Here is a 23,765-nt window from a genome sequence, read left to right as displayed (position 1 = left end):
CCATGCACCACTCTTCTTGAACCATCAAAGGCTCTCACCACTATATTACTTGGTCTTAACACAGCATCTTCAGGACTGAGCTTGTTCAGAACCTCTTTGGGAAGTACATTCAATGAAGAGCCATTGTCTATCAACACATGAGTCAAGGTAGTGCCCCTACATTCAATGGAGATATGTAAAGCTCTGTTATGGTTTCTTTTGGCAGGGGTCAAGTCAGCATCAAAAAAACCTAACCCATTATCATAAGTTAGATGTGCAACACAATTTTCAAATTGATCCACAGAAATTTCATTTGGTACATGAGCAGTCCTTAAGAATTTGATCAAGGCTTTAGCATGAGCCTCAGAACACAGCAACAAAGACAACATGGAAATTTCGGAGGGAGTATGCCCCAACTGGTCAACAATATCATAATCACTCTTACGAATGATCTTCAACACTTCTTCCATCTGTTTAGAGAGATTTTCAGCAGTCGGTGTTTCAGCTTGCACAGGTTTAACCACAGGACCTTTGCCTCGAGCATCAGTACTTGGCTCAGAAGTGGAGGTAGTAGTTGGAAGAACTGTATTTTTTGAGATAGCTGGAGGAGAGAAAATTCTTCCACTTCTGGTGATCTTACTAGATCCAACAATATTATCAACATCAAGGTTATCATCAGTAACAGGTGTATCAGTCAAAGGTTCCTGCTTAACACCATGGATATAAACATCAGAACCGTAATTCCAGGGTATAGCTTTATCCGAAGTATAAGGAATAGGGCCAGGAGTGGTAATAATCATGGGAGGCACTCTAACTTCAGCAACAGTCTTCACCAGGCCTTCAGCAGTAATTTTGATAGGACCCTTGGAAGTGATCTTGACAGGGCCTTTGGAGGTAATCTTCACTGGCACTTTATCAACCATATCCACATCTTCAAACTTCTTACCTCGAGTTAGGTGTTCACACATACTTTCCACAGAAGGAGTTCTCTCAAATAATATAGTGTAATTGTCCATGAGGCGTTGAATACCATCTTTCAACTTCCAGCAGCTATCAGGTTTGTAGGCACAATAAAAACAGTCTTCGTTGCAACCTGGAAAGAATCCAGCCTGCACCAGCTTCTTCTTGATAATAGATAAGGGAGTAGTCACATCTGCTACTGAGGAAACATATGAGACTTCATCAACAACATTAACAGTCTTCTCATGATTGGGCATGGGAGCAGTAATCACATTTGGAGTCCCAGGAGGGTCAAATTCAATCTCCCCAGCTTCAATCATATCTTGAATCTTATTTTTCAGCACCCAGCAATTGTTGGTGTCATGTCCCGGACAATTAGAATGATAGGCACATCGTGCATTAGGATTGTACCGAGGAGAGGAAGTATTAGGATTCTGAGGAGGGTCCTTCAAAGTAATGAGTTCCCCTTTCAACATGTGTTGCAAGGCTTGGGCCAGTGACATGTTGATCTTGGTGAATTGTCTTCTAGGCTTCTGTTGATTACTCTGTGGTAGCTCTGGTGTTGCAGGAGTAGGATTAGAAATGTGAACTGCTCCTACGGATTGGTGACTTCTGTTACGGCCAGGTTGACCATACACAACATTAGACTCCTTCTTTCCACTAGGGGGCTTCTTTGCAGTGCTTGATGAAGAGGCACCCACCTGTATCTTACCACTTCTTATGCCACTTTCCACACGCTCTCCAGTCATTATCAGCTCAGTGAAACCAGATGATGAGCTTCCAATGAGGTGACTATAGAAAGGAATATTCAGCGTACTCATAAGCATATCCACTAGCTCCCTGTCAGTCAGAGGAGGTTGAACTCTGCCAGCCAGGTCTCTCCATTTCTGGGCATACTCCTTGAAATTCTCCTTAGCACCCATTGACATGCTTTGTAGCTGCATGCGAGTAGGTGCTAAATCAGCATTGTATTGGTATTGCCTGTAGAAGGCCTCAGCAAGATCATTCCAATCACGGATATTGACACTCTCCAATTGATAGTACCATTCCAATTGAGCTCCAGACAAGCTCTCTTGGAAGAAATGAATCCATAACTTCTTATCAGCAGTATGTGGTTGAATCCTCCGGACATAGGATCTTAAATGTAGCTTGGGACATGAGACACCATCATACACCACAAAAGCAGGAACCTTGAAACCAATAGGTATAACCACTCCAGATATTAAACTCAGATCTTCAAAATCCAGCCCAGAAGATTTTTGTAACTCCATAGCATTCATTCTATCCACCAGCATCTTGTACTTATCTTCATTAGGATCATGATAATAATTTGCTTCAGAATCAGAATCTCCCACAGTATCATGGGGACTACCTCCCTCTTTCTTAGAATTTTCAGACTCATAATCATCAACCTGTTCCTTTGTCTTGATAGGGACTCTGAATCTTCTTCCCAGATTGATAAGGCCTCCTGATCTTCTAGTCTTCTTCTTCTTCTTAGCCAGCAATGTCTTCAACTCATCTTGCCCCTTGGACAAGTTCAGAATCAACTCTTGGAATTGTGCATTCTGAGCCTGGAGATCTTTGACAGTCTGTTCAAGAGCCATTTCTGCTGAAATAAACAGCGAGAAGATAAGATACCTGTTCATAAGAAACCTGTGATGCAATAATATGGTATGTAGATGCTTATGCAATGTTTTCAAGGATCGTAGGATTTAAATTTGTTTAAACCACCAAAAAGTAAACTTTTATTAGTAATAAACCTGTTTGCCCCTTGGGCTTACAATAAAAATGAAATGAATACAAAAAATGGGGTTTTAAGTCTCCCATGGACGTTTCCTCTTTGTGCTGAGGTATGAGTTGAGATTCCGCTGCTCGTCAAGTTGTTTTGTTAGCTCCAGGATTCTTTCCTGACTTGCCTTGTAATGAGTCTCAAAAGTATCTCTTTGCTCCTTCAACTGGATCCAGGACCTCTGTAACTCTTCCATGTCAGTGGGCATGTCTGGATGAAGAATGATGTAAGAAGTATCTCCTTCAGCAACAGGCTCCATGGTAACTGGCAGGATAGTAGGATATGGCATCATAAGAGTCTGAGCACGAGATCGTACCCATCTGAGATATGGTTCCATAGGAATAGTGTACTTGGGTTCCAGAGTCTTGCTATCAACCTTGTTCACTTTACCCCATGCTCGTATGAACCTTTGACGGTAACCTTGAAGATCGTTGTCGTAGTCGAACACAATACCCTGAATAAGCATGTCATGAGGACCATCAATCCGAGCGTAACCAAACTGACGTAGAGCTAAAGAAGGGTTGTAGGTAATGCCCCCTCTTATGCCAAGGAGTGGCACATTAGGGAACTCCCCACAATGGTCAATGATGGTAACATTCTCCATAGATCTAGAGCACCAATGAATATCTGAATGAGAAAGTGACATAATCCTCTTGGACCACCTGAACCCTTGTTCATTCTTCATCACTGATCGAGGAAGGTGAGAAATAAACCACCTAGATAATAGAGGTATGCAACACATCAGAGTTCCTCGTGCCTTCGTAGTACGGGTATGAAGAGAGTGTAAGATGTCTCCAAGTAATGTAGGCACTGGATTGCGAGTCAGAAATATGTTGATGGCGTGTACGTCTATGAACTGGTCTGGATTGGGGAACAGTACTAAGCCATAAATCAATAGGGCTAAGATCTCCTCAAAAGCATCATAACTCATAGCCTTCAGGAATACTTGAGCTTTCTCCACCAATACCTTAGCAAGAATACCCTTAACTCCACTCCTTGTTTCTAGGACAATGTCTGATTTCTTTAAATGTAAGGCTGCAGCAATGACTTCAGGTTTAGGCTCTTTTTCCAAGCCTGTGAAGGGTTTCTGATCAAGAATAGGTATACCCAGAAGCTTGGAGAACTCTTCCATTGTAGGAACCAGCTGATAGTCGGGAAATGTGAAGCAATGATGTTTAGGGTCAAAGAACTGAAACAGGACACTCATCATGTCTTCATTGAACCCTGAAGTGACTAGATCCAGTAGGTGACCATGCCTCTTGATGAACTGGGAGTTTTCAGAAACTTGAGAGACCAATTCCTTAAGCTTAGGAGGTATTCCTACAAAGTTGATCCGGATAGTATTCCTACGAGCAGAAGCCATGACCTACAACAAAGAACAAAGATAAATCTTTTGGTCCTTGAAATGATTAGTGAAAATGCTATGCTTATGATGCATGATGATGCTATGATGTTATGCTCAATCACAAACATGTGGCACACACAAACAAGTCACACAATAGCCCTATGTTTGAAGGCTTGCATGAGGTTTAAAGGTAAGTACACTCCCCTGAAGTTTAGTTGATTCATCCTGTCCTACAAAAGTAACCAGGTTCTAAGGGATCTCAAAATCATTGATCCTTCACAAGGGTGGTTGTTCAGTAGGAAACTTACTTGCCAACCAAAACCCTCCAAGTTTAGGACCTCAATGAGTGTAGTATCGAGTATCAACCAACTTCAGTCTTCACCAAAGCCGGTTATCTCACTACTTTCTAAAGGCCAAGATGGGATGACTAGGGTTCTAAAAGTCAGTTAGTGTATTGACAACATATGGCAGCCTCATATTATCCTCAACTTGCTTAAGGAACATAAGCACCAACCAAGAAGTCACACTAACTATGGCCACCAGATCAACCATATCGATATACGCCGTACAGTTTCCTTGGTCTATTGCCATTTACCTAAGGTACACTAGATCCGGGTTAGGGTCTTTCACACATAAGATCACCTAACAGATAAGTATAAAGCAAACAAGGCAAATAATTTTAAAGTGATCTAATTCCTAAGGGTACCCCTCTTTTATTAAATCCCCAGCAGAGTCGCCAGTTCTGTAACACGGTGGGAGAACTGACTTTAGTTAAATGTTGCGGATAGCAAGAGTCGCCACCGACTTTTATTTTATCCAAAAGGAAAGGACATAAAAGAACAGGAAAGACCTTAAAAATATTTTGAGTTCGGGGGGTAGGTTATACAAAGGGAAGGTATTAGCACCCTTTATATCCATGGTTATCCATGGGCTCTTAGTTACTTAGCTCACTTTGTTTGTTTGCAAGAGTGTAGGGTGTGATTAGAAAAATTTCTTTAAGTACTTAGTAATGACCCTCGTATGGGTGTATACAAAGCCTAGTTTAGAAATTGTGAGGTGTAAAAGTAATTTTGAAAAGTGTGAGCAAGTAACTATGAGATACCTACCCTAGATTAAGTCTTTCGTGTTCTCGTATATTCTTTCAATGGTAAGACTGTCCCTATTGTTAAGGAATAGGTAGTCATTACCTTGGATGTGTTTAAGGGACGGGCGTAGGGTCATCGTATGGTCAATGAAGGAAACATAAGGGGTGTCTTTAGCAACTCGTAGGGACTATCATCATATTTACCGAAGGGGCAAGATCATTATATCGTAGGCAACCTCGTAGGGACTTGATCTTTTAAGTTTATAGGGACTTGATGATTTTTCTGTTTGAAGGGACTTTGCTTAAGACACCCCTATTTTCGAGGGACTTGACCATTTAAAGAAGGAAACCAAGAGGAATATCCTAGGAAGTACAGATGGCGATCAAAGATCGACTTACGTGTGTGAGTGTTATTTTTCAGATATTTGTCTTGAATTTAATTTTCTAAGTTCAATTATTTACAGTTAGTTTTTTGCACTCCCTAAATTACTAACCACGCAATAAATATTTACAAAAATAAAAGCAAGAAAAAGAAATTCCTAAACTATTACATGGCTATGGGACAGATACATAATAATCAGGCGAGAAAGAATAAATTTACAACCTATACATTTGTTCCTAATATTATAAATAAAACAAAATTAAAATAAGGAAAATAATGAAGCAAAAATAGAATAGATAAAAGCAAATAATAATAAAATAATAAATAAACAATGGTAATAAAGCAATAATAAAATAACAATAATAATAAAGTGATAATAAAAAGGTTAGAATTTTAAAAGAAATTATTTTAGGTTAAACAAGTTAGATTTTTTTAGAAGTTATTAGAAAAATATGAGTTTAAAATAAATTAGTAATAATAAAAGAATTTAAAATACATTAATGTACAAATTATAAAATAAAAGAGTTATATGAAAAATATTAAGTTAGTCATTTACAAAATAAATAAAGATTATAGAAAATATCAAATTATTAGATTAATAGGTTTATTATTATTATTCAATTAGAAAAATGGTCAATTAGATTTTATTTACGAAATATATAAGGATTTATTATTATAAGTAAGTAATAAAAAAAGTTATTAAAATAGTTAGTATTTATTATTTATTTACAAAAAATATAAAGGTTATAGAAAAATATTAAATAATTAATTTAGTAGGTTTTCACGCCCTACATTACTAAACCACGCAGTTAATATAGGATCAATGGCAATAATTTAAATGACAGAAAAATAAAATGGCAGAAAATAAATGGCAGAAAATAAAATCCTAATTATTACAACGCTTTGGTGCAGTTACATAATAAAGATGGCGAAAAGTAAAACTGAAAATATTACAAGTTAAAACTTAACAGTTACAGTGTATGAATAACATAAATATGAGCGAAAATAGGAAATAATAATAAGGTTTGTTAAGGTTTAAGAAAAGGTTTATGGTTTAGAGGAAACAACACGGTTAAAGTTTTAGGGTTGAAATTTAGAGTTTGTGGCGAAATTGTCAGGGTTTAGGAAAAATCAGGGTAGTTAGTTATGAAAAAAAAATGTGCAGATCTAAATATATGTATATATAAAAAAAAATATGAATTAAAAAAACAACGGCGTTGCTAGCGCAAAATTGCGATCATCGCAACTGGATCGGATAACACAAGTGTCACGCCTCATACACGTATATGTGAAAACGGCGTATTGACACGATCCGATCCGAAAACATAATCAAATTATAACATAAAATAGAAATATATATATATATATATTTAACACACTAGTTACATATTATATATTATATATTATATGATCCATATGCATTTTTATTAACAACAAAATTATTATTATATTATATTATATATTATGAGACATGTAATACTTATATAAAAACAAACACATCAAATACATAATACAATGAACCAAATTATTATACATGTTATATTTATGTGCATAAAAAAAAGCAAAACGGCGATATCTTGATATATTTAACCAAACCGCATGTATGTGGAATACATAACACAGTCACACATATGAACATGTATTTGAAACACAGTAACAAATATATCAACAAAATAGATAAAGTATATATCATATATAAACTATTACCAAACTGTGTATACGATAGTATAGATCAGCCACTCTCAGTTTCTCTTTTTTGTTCTGTCTTTTGGCCTCTCTTTATCAGTCATGCTAGTAAATATATATAGGAACAAATTAGGTTAATGATAATGGGCCTAAGTTTATTTTGAAACCCAATATTAAATTAAAAACTGAATAAAGTTAAATAATTAAAATAGTTAAAATTAAAATAAAAACTAATTAACCTATTTATTTATTCTAGACCTAATATAAAAATAAATAGACTCAAAAAAACTAAAAGTCGGGCACCAAAATGCTCGAAAAATAAAATGAACACGTCAAAATAATCAGCGCGAAATAAATAACTCGGAAAAATACAGCGTTTGGTCGGATTTTGAAATAAAAATTATGACCGTTTAAACCGCTCAGACTGATCAACATATGACCAAAAATAGTCGTAAAAATATTTTTAGCATGTCAAATTAAACCACGTGAACCGCAGATTAATGTTACCGACATTTGCAAACTTAAACTTGACATTTTTTCGTTGACTAATTTTAGGCACAGTTAAAAAGTTAATTTGACCAGTCTGTTTGTAAATTCCGAGAAATTATTCCGGCTAATATTAAGACAGAAAAAAATGTTATGCTATGAAGATGATGCAAATGAATGTGAAACAAAAAATTAGTTAGAGTTAAAAATAGAGGGCAAATTTTGGGGTGCAACAGTGACGAAGTAAGGTTTGAGGATTTCAGAGAAGTAAAGGAGAACATGCAACTCCTTGAGAAGAAGTTCTGAGATTTAGAAGGGGACCACATCTTTGGATCTGCTGCCAAAGAAATGTGCCTTGTATCCGGGTTGGTGATTCCGACCAAATTCAAAACTCCAGACTTCGACAAATACAAGGGGCATACTTGTCCAAAGAGCCATCTCATCATGTATTATCGAAAAATGGCTGCACACGTAGAAGACGACAAGATGATGATCCACTGCTTTCAAGATAGCTTGAGTGGGGCTCCTTCCAAATGGTATCTAAGTCTGGATCAGAATAGGATCAGGTGTTTCCAAGACCTGTCAGACGCGTTCATAAAACATTACAAATACAATATGGACATGGCGCTTGACAGAAGACAGTTGCAGAGCATGTTCCAGCATGACAAGAAGTCCTTCAAGGAATACGCTCAGAGATGGAGGTAACTGGCTTCTCAAGTAGAACCACCTCTAGCTGAGAAGGAATTGGCGGAACTGTTTATCGACACTGTCCAACCCCAATTCTACGAGAAGATGGTTGGAAGTGCTTCCTTGGGATTCTCCGAGCTTGTGGCTATAGGAGCTCGTGTTGAATATGGTATAAGAAATGGTGAACTATAGGATGTAGCTGGAACTTCAAATGCTAATCCAAAGAAGTTCTCTGGAGGGTTTCCCAGAAATAAGGAAGGGAAAACAAACGATGTGACTGTTGGCCAAGGAAGAGCTCCTCCAAGAAGGAGACCACAACAATATTCACCACAATAGTATGGTCAACAACCCTTTCCATATCAGCAGCCCATGTATCCCATCCAGTATGCTCTGCAATCGTACGTGGTTGCTGTGACGCCTGCATTCAATCAACAGTCTGCTTAGGCTTATCAAGCACCTCCAGTTTATCGACCAGCTCCAGTTCAACAACGTGCTGCGGCCCCTCCAACTTATCAACAAGCACCAGCAGCTCCTGTTTATGAACAGCCGAGAGCTCAAGCGCCAAGGCAAAATGCTCAAAACCAGAATATGAGGCAAGGGGATAGGGCGACCTTCAATCCAATCCCAATGTCGTACACTGAGCTTTATCCCTCCCTGTTGCAAAAGGGTTTGATGGTTCCCAGACATATGGGACCTCCACCTGATCGTCTTCCTCCATGGTATAACCCTAATGCACATTGTCCTTTTCATGAAGGTGCCCCCGGGCATGACCTAGAGGGTTGTTACACTCTGAAGCATAGGGTTCGTGAACTGATTGAAAGCAAGATCATGTCTTTTAAGGACATGGGACCGAATGTGAAGAACAATCCTCTTCCTCCCTATGGAGATCCTGCAGTAAACGCCATTGAAGACGCCTCTGTTGGTGTTACGGTTGATAAGGTGGATGATGTTAAGACTCCTTTGGCAGCATTCCATGCCCGATTGGTGGAAGCTGGCATGATTAATGTTAATCATGAAAATTGTGAAGAGTGTGCCACATACCCAAAGGGGTGTCAGGTGGTACGAGACAACATTCAAGACTTGATGGATAAAGGAGTGCTTCAAATCTCAAGTGTTGCAAAGAACGAAGACGTGTTGGTAATTGAACCTTGTTTTAATTTACCTGAACCAGTTGAAATCCCATATTACAGTGGTGGACTGGTTCCAGCGAATAGTAAGCCGTCGCCTGTTGAAATATGTATGCCTACGCCTTTTCCATACGAGAGCACCAAGGTTGTGCCTTGGAAATATGAGATTACCGCTGTGGACAAGGTAGTTGAAGGAAGTGCAGACACTAAAGTGACAGAAGCTATAAGTGAAGACGTCACCAATATTGAAGGAATGAGCAGAATGACCCGTAGTGGTCGAATCTATACGCCTAAATTCAATGTGACTCCTCAAGGGCCGACCAAGGAATCAACAGTTGCAGCTCCCACTAAAGAACCCGAAGTGGTCCAATCCGAAGACGTTGTTGAATTCTTGAAGTTAATCAAGAGAAGTGATTACAAGGTTGTGGACCAGTTGCATCAAACACCGTCTAAGATCTCTATTCTATCTCTGCTATTGAACTCCCAAGCCCATAGGGAGGCTTTGTTGAAGGTGCTTGTTCAAGCTCATGTAACACAAAGCATAACAATAGACCAATTTTATGGAGTAGTTGCAAATATCACAGCTTGCAATACTTTGAGCTTCAGTGGAGAGGAGTTACCTAAGGATGGACAAAATCACAATCGTGCTCTCCATATCTCGGTAAAATGCAAAGATGATGCTTTGGCAAGAGTTTTGGTTGATACCAGATCTTCTATGAATGTTATGCCAAAGAGAACACTCGCCAAGTTATCTTATCAAGAACCAGCTATGAAGCCTAGTGCCTTGGTAGTGAAAGCTTTTGATGGTTCCAGGAGAACCGTGATTGGAGAGGTGGAACTGCCCATATTGATTGGTCCTCACGTATTCCCGATTAATTTCCAAGTCATGGATATTAATCCAGCGTATAGCTGCTTATTGGGGTGTCCCTGGATTCATGCTGCAGGGGCAGTTACCTCCACCTTACATCAGAAAATGAAGTTTGTAGTGGACAATCAACTAATCATCATTTCTGGAGAAGAAGACTTTGTGGTCAGTCACCTTTCATCCTTCAGGTATATCGAGGCTGATGAGGATGCTTTGGAAACTTCTTTCCAAGCTCTTGAAATAGCCAATGCCACTTTTATGGAGATGAACGACCCAGTTAGGAAAGCTTGTTCATCTTTCACTTCTTTGAAAAGCGCAAAGTCTAGTATTAAAGGAGGAAACCCTGAAGGTTGGGGACATCTTATTGATATTCGTGAGAAGTATGATCGCTTTGGTATGGCATATATGCCTTCCGCTACGAAAGGAGCCCGAGTCCCTACAAAGGACAACACCCGAAGCATCCAGGAAGTATTCCTTAGCACATGATTCATCCATGGAGATCAGGTCAATGCAATTGAAGATAGCACCGAAATTGAAGATGAGTCATGTTTGGTTTACCGGTGTGAGACAACTTTGAACAACTGGAAGGCGGTTGAGATCCCCGAAATTTTTCCTTTGTCAAAGTAATAATTGTTGTATTTTTCCTTTCAAATCTTTAACTCTGCCCAAGGCTAATGGATCATGTTGTAGGGCCCCTTTTCATTTTCAAATAATCATTATCAATGAATGAAAGACATTTTGTTAGATTCTTATTATTCATTTATTTTGCTTTCTCTTAAGAAAATGGCAATCTTTTCAAAAACAAAAAAACTTTTTATTTATGCATCTTTTATTTTTACTTTTCTAAAAGAAATCAATCATTCAAACATGTAGAATAAATGATAACCTCGTTAAATCCAATGACTTTCCTCCCTCTCATAACTTTGACTCCCCTATCTACCAAGCGGAAGAAGAGGGTGAAGAAGATTGTTACATCCCCGACGAATTGGCAAGGCTGCTCGAGCACGAGTCCAAAGCCCTTCAACCACATGAAGAACCGGTGGAAACAATCAACCTTGGCACAGAGGAAGAGAAGAAAGAAGTCAAAATCGGCACCACACTTGAAGCAAGTGTCAAAGAGAGATTGGTTAAGCTGCTACAAGAATATGTGGATATATTCACATGGTCATACCAGGATATGCCAGGCTTAGACACCGATATCGTTGAGCACAAGCTTCCGCTTCAGCCAGAATGCCCGCCAGTAAAACAGAAACTCCGAAGAACAAGACCATATATGGCTCTGAAGATTCGTGAAGAAGTCAAGCGGCAATTTGATGCTGGTTTCCTCGCAGTGGCGAAGTACCCACAATGGGTAGCTAATATTGTACATGTGTGTCGCAACGCGAAAAACAATCGGCGGGAAAAAAACAGTTTACAGAGCCGCCACCGACGCTATTCATCCTATGACGGAAAGAGAGCGCAGGACTAACCTAAGAAAGGGAAAGGAACGGTCTTACGACCAGAGATTACAAGGTACGGGAGTCGGTTACGCAAGGGGAAGGTATTAGAACCGCTCACGTCCGCCGTACTCGATGGGATCCACGCTCAAAAGATAGCTCAAAGAGTAGGAAAAGGTTACTAATAAAACTGCTCAAAGAAATTGCACAAACTGGAATAATAAAACAGGTGAAAGAAAAAGAAGAAGATGGAGGAAGTGGACTCGGCAGGATGTTGCATCCTGGGCCTACGTAGTTTGTCAGAAACAAACATCAGAGTCAACGTAGTTCGGGGAAAGGGAGGCATGCTCGCTAGGATATCGCATCATATGCCTACGTATCTTCTCTATCCAGAAGAGAATCAGAGCACTCGTAGCTCGGCTAATGCACACCGAAACAAGACACCAAAAGAGACGCTGAGACATCAAAAGAAACACTCAACAAGAAACAGAATGCCAATACATGGACTTACACCCGACTCCAAACAACAACCAAAAGGAAACAGAATGCCAATACATGAACTTACATCCAACTCCAAACAATAAAAACAAAAGGAAATAGAATGCCAATACATGGACTTATATCCGACTCCTAACAACAAAAACAAAAGGAAACAGAATGCCAATACATGGACTTATATCCGACTCCCCACAATAACAAACACTAACCAGCGAACACCAAAGAAAAAGGTTATCAGAATGAACCCCAATAGAGTAACCAAATATCCAAAGATGAACCCCAAGTGAATAATAACCGCAAACGTCACAAATGAACCCCAAGTGAGTGACAACCGTCACAAATGAACCCCAAGTGAGTGACAACCGTCACAAATGAACCCCAGAGATGAACCCCAAACGAATAACAGAAGAAATTCCCCAAGGTATAAACATACCACACATGTACACGTTGAACAAACAAATACTCACACTAAAACAAAGAAGAGGGTGGACACACACAAGACAACACATCAAAAAAGAAAAAGGGTGCCCGGAGAGATTGCTCGCAACCTCCTGCCTACGTATCTCATCTGGTATGAGAATCAGGGCGACGTAGTTCCCCTGAACAGGGGTACAACATTCTCCTAACCAGAGACCAGGGAAACAACAAACTAATAAGGAGACTGACTCGAGCCTAATAGTTGTCATGCAATCAATATCCCTAAGTTGAGGTCTCTAACAAGAATCCTACTTCCTCAGAAATCAATCATGCAACTCCTACAGAAATGGAGATGAGAAGAGGAAAGTAGATAAACACACCAGCACAAGTGAACAAGCATCACACACAATCCTACTTCCTCAGAAATCAATCATGCAACTCCTACTTCCTTAGAATGATGAATAGACCTCCTTTGAACATGATTGAGGTGTATCAACTCATTTCCCCACCTCCTAGCCCTCAGTTGACTGCACATTTGACTTTTTGGTCCTCAGATGACCTTGAAATGCCCTGATCAGCTTGAGCCTCTACCACTTGGGGAACTTGCTCAAAAATGAAACCCTAGCTCATGTAAGCTCTTCATAACAATCATGTGATCCTCATCCCCAACAAATACCTCATCTCTTTGAGAAACCCTAGTTGGAAGAATGACATTGATTAGGGTTGACCAGAGGTCACAACCCTAATCCAAAGGAAATTGAGGAAGAACTCTGAAACCCTGATGATGATAGAACCATGATGATGGTAATATATCCTTGCAAACAAGATGATGCTCAAGACCTTTGAAGAATCAAGAAACCCTAATTGAAGCCCATGCCCTCAGATGGTTGATCATCAATTCATAGAGACCCTCAGGCTTTAATCATGTACCTTCTCCATCTTTTGAAAAGACTTTGGAGGATGACCTTTTTATTTCCATATGATATGCAAAATGCAATGCCTAATGCCCTAAAATATGAAATGCAATGTGGCAAACTAGTCTCAAGAAGAGGAGGGCAAATTTTGAGGTGTTACACTGTGCCTAAAAAGGATGGGAAGGTGAGGATGTGTGTTGACTAAAGGGATCTGAACAAAGCTAGTCCAAAGGATGATTTCCCTCTACCACACATTGATACTCTGGTAGACAACACTGCAAGTTTTGCTATATTCTCCTTTATGGATGGTTTTTCTGGATATAATCAAATCAAGATGGCTCCAGATGACATGGAGAAGACCACTTTTATTACCCCTTGGGGCACGTTTTGCTACAAGGTAATGCCTTTCGGTCTCAAAAATGCTGGGGCAACCTACCAAAGATCTATGGTCACTCTTTTCCATGATATGATGCACAAGGAGATAGAGGTCTATATTGACGACATGATCGCTAAATCTCAAAATGAAGAAGATCATTTAAGCCATCTGAAGAAGCTATTTGAACACCTCAGAAAGTTTAGATTACGGTTAAACCCTGCAAAATGCACATTCGGTGTCCGCTCAGGGAAATTGCTTTGTTTCATCGTTAGTCAACGAGGAATTGAGGTGGACCCTGACAAGGTCCGAGCTATACAAGAAATGCCTGCTCCACGCACCGAGCGAGAAGTTAGAGGTTTCCTTGGACGTTTGAATTACATCTCAAGGTTTATCTCACATATGACGGCCATGTGTGAGCCTATCTTCAAATTGCTTCGAAAAGATCAAGCCGTTGAATGGAATTCTGATTGTCAAAGTGCTTTTGAGAAGATTCGCCAATACTTGCAAGAGCCTCCTATTTTAATTCCACCTGTCCCAGGAAAGCCATTAATCATGTATATGACCGTGCTTGAAGGGTCAATGGGATGCGTGATGGGGCAACATGACGAAACTGGTCGGAAAGAACATGCTATTTACTATCTGAGTAAAAAGTTTACCGATTGTGAAAGTCGATATTCTCTTTTGGAGAAAACTTGTTGCGCGCTAGCATGGGCCGCTCTTCGTTTGAGGCAGTACATGATTTGCCATACTACTTTGTTGATCTCGAAGATGGACCCGATAAAGTACATATTTGAGAAACCTGCCTTGACTGGAAGACTTACCCGTTGGCAGATGCTCTTGTCAGAGTACGACATCCGGTACGCAACCCAGAAGGCAATCAAGGGAAGTGTGTTAGCAAAGTATCTTGCTCACCAACTAGTTGAAGACTATCAGCCATTGAAGTTTGATTTCCTCGATGAGGATATAATGGTGATAAAGGATTGTGAGATCTCAGGCCCAAATGAAGGACCAGAACCAGAATCTCGATGGAATCTCGCGTTCGATGGTTCTTCCAATTACAGTGGTCATGGTGTGGGAGCTGTTTTGATGAATCCAAATGGTGGCTTTAATCCTTTCACAGCAAGGTTGTGCTTTGATTGTACGAATAATGTCGCAGAGTATGAAGCTCGTATCCTTGGTCTTGAAGCCGCAATTGATCTCCGAATCAATATCCTTAAGGTGTATGGAGATTCAGCCTTGGTGATCTATCAAGTCAAAGGAGAATGGGAAACTCGTGATGCGAAGCTAGTCCCGTATCGTGCTCATGTTGTAAAGATGATAGAATACTTTGATGATGTCACTTTCCATCAAATCCCAAGAGTAGAGAATCAAGTGGCTGACGCTTTGGCAACATTAGCATCAATGTACCAAGTCAGATTCCATAATGAAGCTCCACTTATTTGAATCGAGCGAAGAGATGAGCCTGCGTACTGTCAATCGATTGAAGAAGAAATTGATGGTAAACCTTGGTTTCATGATATCAAGCGATATCTTCTAAGTAAAGAGTATCCATAAGATGCTACATTGTTAGATAAGAAAACTCTGAGGAGGTTATCATCCAAATTCTTTTTGAGCAATGATGTGCTTTACAAGAGAAACCATGACATGGTTCTGCTCAGATGCATGGATAGACACGAAGCATACCTGTTGATCAAGGAGATTCATGAGGGATCCTTTGGAACCCATGCTAATGGGCATGCCATGGCCAAGAAGATTTTGAGAGCTGGCTATTATTGGTTGACCATGGAGTCCGATTGTTTCAACTATGCAAGGAAATGTCATAAATTCCAAATTTATGCTGATAAAGTGCATGTACCGCCAACACTTTTGAATGTTTTAACATCTCCTTAGCCCTTCTCATTAATGTGGGGCATCGACATGATTGGTGCTATAGAGCCTAAAGCTTCCAATGGTCATCACTTCATCCTGGTTGCCATCGATTGCTTTACTAAATGGGTAGAGGCTGCTTCCTACACCAATGTCATAAGACATGTGGTCGCTCATTTTATCAAGAAGGAGATTATCTGCCGCTATGGAATCCCAAGCAAGATCATCACCGACAATGGTTCAAACCTGAACAACAAGACAATGACAGAATTATGTGAGAGTTTCAAGATTGACCACCATAATTCTTCTCAATATCGTCCAAAGATGAATGGTGCTGTTGAAGCTGCCAACAAAAATATCAAGAAGATCCTGCAAAAGATGGTGAAAACTTATAAGGATTGGCACGAGATGCTACCCTTTGCTTTGCATGGATACCGGACCTCAGTCCGCACTTCAACAGGGGCAACCCCATTCTCCTTAGTGTATGGGATGGAAGCAGTTCTCCCAGTCGAAGTAGAGATACCTTCAATGAGAATATTGATAGAGGCCATGCTAGACGAAGCTGAATGGATCCAGAACAACTATGATCAACTTAACCTCATTGATGAGAAGCGTATGACCGCTCTGTGCCATGGACAATTGTACCAGCAACGAATCAAGAAAGCGCTTGACAAGAAGGTCCGTCCTCGAGAGTTCAAGAAGATCCTGCCAGTACACACGGATTCACGTGGGAAGTGGACTCCCAACTATGAAGGCCCATATGTTGTAAAAATAGAATACTCTGTAGGTGCTCTTTTCCTCACAACTATGGATGGAGAAGAGCTCATTCACCCTGTGAACTCTGATGCAGTCAAAAGATACTATGCCTAACAAAACTCGGTGGACTGAAAACCCGAAAAGGGTGGTCCAGGCAAAAGTTAGGGATGAAAAAATGGTAGCTCGCTAAGTTGAAAACCTGAAAGGGCGACTTAGGCAAAAAGGAGCGTCCTGGTGGATTGAAAACTTGAAAGGGCGATCCAGGCAAAAATTAGGCACAAAAGGCATAGACTGCATCAGTTTGTCACTAATCAACATAGAAGAGCTAAAGATGGAAGATCAATCAAGTTACTCCCTTCGGAAGCGAATTTTTGTGAAGTCATTGTTATTAGGGATAATAGTAGTCACTGTGATTCAATGTAAACCTTTCCCTATTGCCATTTTCAAATGTGTAACATTCCATGGAGCTACACCATTTGTGTGCTACATTCTTGAATAAATATAAGTTTGCCTATCAAATTCTATCATTTGTTGTTTCTCTCTGATTTTCTTTGTTATGCAAAATGTCACTTATTTGTTAATAATGAAATTTTGAACTCAAAAAAGAAATTTTCAACATATTGAGAAACACAATTTTGCTTTGACATGTGGAAATATTAAAAGGAAATCTTTTGTCTTTCTCCGCAAGTCTCAAGTTGCAAGAGTTCCCTTGGATGATCAACATATATCTCCAGAGAGCTTAAATTTATTATTCTCTGAAAGGATTACTGGGCCAGTTGTAAATGTTCAACTTGATAAATCCTCCTTTGATGCATTCACTCACTCCTTCGGTTGAGTTATCGGTGTTGAGGATTCAGTACCTTCATAAAGCCTTCTTTAATCTCCAGTCTGCATATTGTCAGCATTTGCATATCATGATCATTCATACATCATGCATATAAGCAAAATCCAAAATCATGCATAGCCCGAAGTGCTTTGCGCTCATTTGCTTAATCTCAGGTCTCGTTGTTGATTATATCCCTTGACCTCTAAGACCAGTTGTTACTGGCATCATCTGTTAAGTCTGGTTATCACTAGTATCTTTGACCAAATCCAGTTGTAACTGGTATCCTTTAAAGTCTGGTCGTAACCAGCATTTGTTTAAAGCCCAATTGTTATTGGCATCGTCTATTCAAATCCAGTTGTAACTGGTATCTCTTTAAATATGGTTGTCACCAGCATTTTCTGTCAAGTCCAATTGTTATTGGCATCACCTGTTAAGTCCAGTTATAACCGGTGTTCGAATGACAAAAATCCAGTTGTAACTAGTATCTTTTAAAAGCCTGGTTGTCACCAGCATCTTGTCTCAAATCCAATCATAATTGGTACCTCGGGCATAGTTGTAACTGGCGCTTTGATAAAATCCATTTGTAAATGGTACGATAAATCTGGTTGTAACCAGAATTGTCTGCAAGTCCAATTGTTATTGGCATCATTTGTTAAGTCCAGTCGTAACTGGCGCTCAAATGTTAAAATCCAGTTGTAACTGGTATCTCTTTAAATCCTGGTTGTCACCAGCGTTTTATCTTAAATCCAATTGTAATTGGTATCCCCAATCAGAGTTGTAACCAACACTGTCTTAAATCCATTTGTAAATGGTGTGATAAGTCTGGTTATCACCATTCTTGTTTGCAAGTCCAATTGTTATTGGCATTGTCTGTTAAGTCCAGTTGTAACTGGCGCACATTTTGAAATCTAGTTGTAACTGGTATTATTTTAAAGTCTGGTTGTCACCAGCATTTGTCTTAAAGTCCATTTGTAAATGGTATGATAAGTCTGGTTGTCACCAGCATCTATCAAATCCAGTTGTAACTGTTATCATTTTAAAGTCTGGTTGTCACCAGCATCTGTCAAATCCATTTGTAAATGGTATCTTTATGTCTGGTCGTCACCAGCGCCCTTGAAGTCCAAGTGTAACTAGAACTTCCTGGAAATTGGTCATTTTGACTCTTTCATTGACAGTAATTTCCAGAATATTTGATCGGATGATTTTCTTGTAAGATATCTCCAGATTTGTCAAGAATGGTCAAGTTGTCATCAGGTCATGTGTGAACTTGTTGATATACTCTCTTTGATTTTTCTGATGTTGTCAAGTCATGTTTGAACTTGCTGTCAAAACTGTTCTTCATATTCCCCAGCATTGTCAAGTCACGTATGAACTTGTCGTTGAACCTTTCATTCCAGCATTACCAGGTCATGTTTGAACCTATTTTTTGAAGAACCTTTTTCTTTGATTATTCCAGTGTCGTCAGGCCATGTATAAACCTGTTGTGGAGTTTTCTTAATATATTCGAGTTATTAGTAAGTCATGTGTGAACTTACTGCCGAAATCTCTTGTATTCTAAGTGTCGTTCATCGAATTTCACTTTGAGTACTCTCCAGTGTGTGTCTGACTCTCCAGCAAGATTGTTATCCCCAGCGAGTTAGTTTTACATTATTTTGTCTATTTCCCTGTGGGCCATCAGAATTCCACATAAATTATCTTGTCTATTATAACATCTCCTAATAAGGATTCACCGTGTCCCTAACAGATAAATTCAGAAATAAAGAGTCCTTCACCCATGCATATCATATCATAGCATTTTCATTTTTCAGGTTCAAAATCTGGGTCTCCGTGGTATTTAACCATCCCCCACTACGATCCGATGAAAAAGTGTTGTTTCATTTTTCTCTAGTGGAGGATGTTTAAATAGGGGCAACTGTCATACCCCGATTTTGGCCCTGAAATTTTTTTCTCATCAATCAGTCATTTACATTTCTCTTCATAACCATTTCACGTTTAAACTCTTCACTTCTTATTGAGAGATCTTTCATTCATTCATGCTTAATGATTTCTACGAAGTCATTCATTTGGAAAACAAGGAAAAGTTGAAGAAGCCAGAAGAGTATTCTCAAATGTCCTCCACAAAAACCATGCCACATATAATTCCATGATAACCGTGTTTGCAAAAAACGACAGAGTTATTGAGGCACAACAACTGTTTGATAAAATGTCTCACAGAAACATTATTTCATGGAACACCGTGATTGCTGGGTATCTTCATAACAACATGGTTGAACAAGCCAATAAGTTGTTTGATGTAATGCCTGGAAGAGACAATTTTTCGTGGCTTTGATGATTACTTGCTATACGCGTAAAGGGAAGCTTGTAAAGGATTTGGTTTCTTATAACTCTATGTTAGCTGGTTATACGCAGAATGGGAAAATGAGTTTGGCAATACGGTTTTTTTCGAGAGGATGGTTGAGAGGAATGTGGTTTCGTGGAATTTAATGGTGGTTGGGTTTGTTAATAGTTGTGACTTGAGTTTTGCTTGGCAGTTTTCTTTGAAAAGATTCCAGATCCTAATGCTGTTTCTTGGGTTACAATGTTGTGTGGGCTTGCTAGACACGGAAAGATTTTAGAGGCTAGGAAACTCTTTGACAGAATGCCTTGTAAGAATGTGGTTTCTTGGAATGAGATGATTGCAACCTATGTCCAAGACTTACAAATTGATGAAGTTGTTAAGCTGTTCAAAGAAATGTCGTATGAAGATTGTGTATTATGGACTACAACAATTAATGGTTACGTTCGGGTTGGCAAGCGTGATGAAGCACATAAAGTTTAAATCAGATGCTAATAACTCAAGCTCCAAATTCTTCTATTGTTGATGTTAAATAAGAAAGCTCAGGAAATAGCTATGCATATGGACATGGAAATGAAGAACTTAATTCATGTGTTACAAGTTTCAACACCAATATGTTATATTTCTCTAACAATAATAATACAAATTTGAGATATCCACCACCATATCTTCTGAGTGCAACAACACTGCATCTGGTGGGGCAAATAAAAAAAAGAAGAGCTAGAGTTCATCAAGCTACAACTTAATCAACCTTCAAGGTTAGGAAGGAGAAATTAGGTGACATGATTGCTCCCTGTCATCCGCTTGTTTCCCCATTTGGAAAGACTGACATGACCTCTGTCTCGTTAGAAGCTATTGGTTATATTAGATTTTTTTAGACACAAATTGAGGCTCTTAGCTTACCATACTTGAGCAATGGACCTATTTATGGGTTTCAGTGGAGACACTTTGGTATCAGGTATACTAACATGCATAATGACTATGCCGACCAAGGAGTTGATCAGCTTTTAAATATTATCAATAAGGTAAAGCATAATCCTGATGATAGAAGGATCATTCTCTCAGCATGGAATCCAGCAGACCTTAAATTGATGGCACCTCCACCCTGTCACATGTCTGCACAGTTCTATGTAGCAAATGGGGAGTTATCATGTCAACTGAATCAACGATCTGATGACATGGGCTTCGGCGTGCCATTCAACATTGCATCTTATGCTCTCTTGACATGCATGATTGCTCATATTTGTGAACTTGTTCCAGGTGATTTTATCCATGTTCTTGGGGATGCACATGTTTACCAAACTCATGTGAGGCCTTTGCAGGAGCAGCTTCATAACCTGCCAAAACCTTTTCCAACTTTGAAAATCAATTCAAAGAAGAAAGATATAGATTTTTTTGTGGCCACTGATTGTAAGCTTATTGACTATGATCCTCACCAAAAGATTGAGATGAAGATAGCCGTTTAAAATAAGAGAGATCTTAGTCCCCACTTCAGGTTGTTTCTGCTGTTTGAAATGAGGCAGCAACAATTTCATCAACTAGAAGCGAGTGGAGAAGCGCAACAACATGAAGATCAATTAAAATTACAGCATCGGCAACAACAAATGATGGTGCATAACTCAAATGGAGATCAAAATCCAGTGCAAGCTGCTACCATGCGAATTGCATCCAACAACAATATGCTTTCAGTTGATACACAAGAATCCTGCAACAAATCCATAACAAAATCACAGCAACATCAACCAAATCATGATCGAAAAGGCTTTGTAATAATTGATGTTTTAATTGAAACTTTTACCAAATTTCACTGCTGGCACTAGATGGGCAATTGTTATGTCTCGTGGAGTTGGATTCTCAAACCAGTTTGAGGGAACAAATTTTGGTTTTGATACAATTTGTAAGGTGAGTTCTCAACTCCTCAATAATGTCAACACCAGACAACCCTCCATTTTGTGATACCAAAGGTTTTGATAATCGATGTAGCAGCCACTCAATGTTGTGAAATCTGCAAGTGCAATTACAGGAAAAAGTGATTTGAAAGAATTAATGGCACAGTTCAGGTCTGAAAGTTCTGCCTCTGAAAATGAGGGTCTTGTGCGAGGTATTAAGAAATAAAAATCTTACCAATGGAGATGCTATTATTCAACAAAACACCTCATATCATAATAAGATTGTGGATTACCGCCATGACTTGGAACTTAAATCTGGAAAGGACCCTGGTCTAATCATACCTTCTAATGCATCCAATGTGGTCTAAAGGGAACTGCTCTTGGTTGTTTTGTCAAATCATGTAAAAGAACTTATCATGTCCCTTGTGCAATGAACATCTCTACCTGTCTCTGGGATCATGTGAATTATCTCTTGCTATGCCCCTCTCATTCAAATGTCAAATTTCCAAGTGAGAACTCCGGTCATAAGAAAAGTCAACTCAGAAGCATTCTGTTTCATCTCAACTGCCATTTCAACAACCGAACAACATGTTGGGAGGTTTAAAGACTAGTGGTAAAAACTGGTTTTTGTGGATCTGCCCTATCAAATGAAGAAAAGGTGCTTTTGATTAATTTTGCAAGCAAGATTGGTGCTACAGTGACCAAGTGTTGGACCTCAAATGTCACCCATGTGATTGCAGCAACGGATGCGAATGGGGCAAGCTCAAGGATCTCTTCCATCAAAGTTTGACAATGACTATGCATATGTTCTTGGACACATCTGCTACCATATACTTGCTGCTGTTTTGAAGAGATGCATGGCAACCGCAACTAACTTGAAGAATCCCATAAACAAGTGGAAATACGGTGCCACTCCAATTTCATCTATGATGACGGTGAAATGTTGGTCTCCAAATCTCGGAGCTACGTCAATTGGAAAACCTGATCAATCCAATGATTCAAATAGTAGAAGCAATTCAGTACACTCTGAAATATAGGAACAACACCGAAATACAAAATTGATGAATGCGTCTTTACACGAGTACACAGGGAAATAAGCCCTGAGCTAGCTGCATGTGCTGCAGAGTTATCATCTCTGTATCCTGATTACGCAATAGGTTATGGAGCTGTCTGTCATTTTATTGCATCTTCCCTTGTTCTTCTGGCCAGGTCATGAGCGTGTTAAATTATAGCAAGCCAAATAGAACCAACATCCCAGAACTACGTAAGCCTTGATTTCTCTATTGAGATACGTAGGAGCAGGATTTGTAAATCTTGTCAGACCCACTAATAAAAAACTTAGGTTTAGTCCTTCGTCAAAAATCCAAAAAACATTCTCCTCTCTTCTATTCTTTCTTTCCCATCTAATAACTTAAAGTCTAACATTTCAACTAACACTAACGCACACAACTAACCTAATGGTTCCCGTTGAGTACAACAGACGTGAGGGGTGCTAATACCTTCCCATTGCGTAACCGACTCCCGAACCCTGATTTGGTTGCGACGACCAATATCATTGTCGTTCTTTCTTGAGTTTTATCGATATTTCCCCTTCTCTTTTTAGGAATAAATAAAGTTCGGTGGCGACTATGTTCAATCCATCATTGCGAGCGTGTGATTGCACTTCGCTAGGTCGTGTTCTCATTTTTCGAGGTACGACAATAATATTATAAAATGTATCCTTGTTTTCCTTACTGTGTTCAACTGAGCACATTTTGTGCTATATCTAAAATACCATCGCATATGCTTGATTGAGTAGTTTATTCCTCACTTATTTTTATTATATTTTATTTTGCTATTAAAAAAAAAGCAAAATTCTTAAAATTATAATAAAGTAAGATGCAATATTCTAATAATTTCGGGTGGAAAACAAGCAAAAGCATCATATTTCTATCCTTTCATCTATATAATAAGGTTTTGGTTGCAACATTAACACCATCCAAATACAAAAATTCTAATAGGAATATTTAAGTAAGATTATAAGAATGTCATCTCGTGTGCACAAAAACCTCATCGCCATGCT

At 39.1% G+C, this 23,765-nt stretch overlaps 1 pseudogene; it reads left to right on the top strand.

Annotated features, from left to right (window-relative positions):
• Positions 1–21,280, top strand: part of LOC127109933 (pentatricopeptide repeat-containing protein At2g35030, mitochondrial-like) — a 50,132-nt pseudogene extending 28,852 nt beyond the window's left edge.
• Positions 21,281–23,765: the final 2,485 nt, after the last annotated feature.

The sequence above is a fragment of the Lathyrus oleraceus genome, chromosome 1 (assembly GCF_024323335.1).
Source record: "Lathyrus oleraceus cultivar Zhongwan6 chromosome 1, CAAS_Psat_ZW6_1.0, whole genome shotgun sequence".
Taxonomy (NCBI): domain Eukaryota; kingdom Viridiplantae; phylum Streptophyta; class Magnoliopsida; order Fabales; family Fabaceae; genus Lathyrus; species Lathyrus oleraceus.
The sequence above is the reverse complement of the archived record's forward strand: the minus strand, read 5'-3'. Positions and strand labels throughout refer to the sequence as shown.